At 50.0% G+C, this 2,116-nt stretch overlaps 1 protein-coding gene across 1 annotated transcript in view; it reads left to right on the forward strand.

Moving 5' to 3' along the window:
- LOC106818077 (monocarboxylate transporter 12-like) overlaps nucleotides 1–2,116 on the forward strand; it is a gene marked incomplete at its 5' end in the record, with an annotated part of 29,099 nt that overhangs the window by 14,606 nt on the left and 12,377 nt on the right. The gene's annotated exons all lie outside the window — the stretch shown is intronic.

Consider the following 2,116-nt stretch of genomic DNA (forward strand, 5'->3'; position numbering starts at 1 on the left):
ATCGAGCGCTCGCTCTCCTGAACACGCCTCTGTTGAAACAGAACGACAACAAAACAGCGCCCCCTACTTTCAGGCAAATGTTTACCTTTTTTGTTGTTTTTTTGTCTTTTTTAAGACCGAACAAACGGTTTTCAACCGAGTATAGTTTACAATTCGTCCCGTGTACTCATCGATCTCTTCTGTAAATTTGGCGCTATTTGGATGCAAACTGACGGAGCCTTTCATTAACATACATACATACATAGAACATTCGCCAAATTATAGTAAGATACAGAATGCTGCCAGACTCGACTCCTATTCAGTGTACATTACCATCACACATTCGTCACATACTATAGTCCCTCTATTCACACACTCGCAGTTCGTGGCGGGGCAGTCTTAATAGACTATAGAAGCAGCCCATAAACATTGAAAAAAATACAACTAATAATAAACAATAACAAACAAGTCGACAGCAGCAACAACAACAACAACATAATAATAATAATAATAAAATAATAATGGTAACATCACACATCCTGCGCAGAATTCTGGATTGAATCCCTATGTCCCAGGTTGGCACGGCCAACCCAGAAGCCACCGGCTAATGCCATTGATCCACATTATAAATAATAATGATAATGATTGTAACGTTGAAATGAAGTTCGTTGAATAAATGATATAGAAGGAATCCAAAACTTGTGTGGTAACCGGAATAAACTTTAATAACTGCTCGCACACAGTGTGTCCATCTTGCACAAAGACAACGCATCGCGCACACGACCCCTACATCTCTCTTCTCTCTCCAAAACCCCGCCATAATCCCACATGTCTACACCCGCTCTGCTCACCACCCATTTCACAGTCACCCTAGAAACTCCCGACCTAAAACACGTTTACAATAATTCTCCCTAATACATCAATGTAGCCGCAACAAGATGCGCGACGCTGTCGATAGACTATTACTAAAACAGCCCCTAGTCTAGCTACCCCCACAACCCCCACTGACTACTATATTTAAACATCTGTACATCACATGTTACATGATAATTAATGATGAATTAAATCGGTAATGGGCGTTCACGGCTACATAATACAGTTTCTGCGCAGCGTGCATGGGCGCATGCGCAGCACAGAATCCGATGTGAGTGTATGGAAGGTTTTTAATGTCTCTCGCCATCTCTACTTTGCTGTCGCATCATTTTGCATCGCTACATAATCTGCTTAGAGTTCTGGCTTCGCTGGTTGTCGCTGCTCGTCGCCAGCCTCAGTCTGCGCATTTACTCGTTATCGGCGGCTCGGCTGTGGTCGCTCTACACGCTGCCCGTTGTGTGTGTGTCGTGTTGCGTTTGTGGTGTGTGGTGTCGTGTGAGCTGTGGTGTGTGTGTGTGCGGTGGTTGCGTAGTGAAGTGTGTGCGTAGTGTGTGCGTGTGTGTGTGCGTGTTGCGTGAAGTTGTGTGTGTGCCGCGCGCGTGTGTGTGTGTGTGTGCGTAGTGTGCGTGTGTGTGGAGCGCGATGTGCGTGCGTAGCGTGCGAAGCGTGCGAGCCGTAGTGTGCGTGTGTGTGTCCTCACCAGCAATGCAGAACAGAGCGTTGTGTTGTTACGACGTGGCAACGAAAACACACGTAGCGGGCGCGACTTGCGGTGCAGTGTTTTTTTTACCTCTTTAAACGGCACCGCTTGCCGCGCATCGCGTCTACCGCAAGACGATTGTCGCGAACGAATCGCTGCGCGTTACGCATAAATGCCGTAACGTCGGCTCCTCTTCCCCGCATGGACGGCGGCGGCACATTTTTTTTTTTCTTTTAAGCGGCGGAACGGCCCGGCCGATTTAAGCTTGGCGTGGGTTATCTGCGAGCGGCAGCGGCGGGACGGCGGCGACGGAGGCGGCGGCGGCGGAAATAATTGACGAAGAATTCATTGGGGAGGGTGAGGTGGGAAGGGTAGGGGAAGGAGAGGGGGAGGGAGGAGGAGGGGAGAGGGGCGGCAAGAGAAATGGGGAGGGAGAAGGAAGGGAGAGGGGCGGCAGGGGGAATGGGGAGGGGAGAGGGGCGGCAGGGGGAATGGGGAGGGGAGAGGGCGGCAGGGGAATGGGAGGGAGAGGGCGGCAGGGAAATGGGGAGGGAGAGGAGCGGC

Source organism: Priapulus caudatus, unplaced genomic scaffold, assembly GCF_000485595.1.
Source record: "Priapulus caudatus unplaced genomic scaffold, Priapulus_caudatus-5.0.1 Scaffold2011, whole genome shotgun sequence".
Taxonomy (NCBI): Eukaryota; Metazoa; Priapulida; class Priapulimorpha; order Priapulimorphida; family Priapulidae; genus Priapulus; species Priapulus caudatus.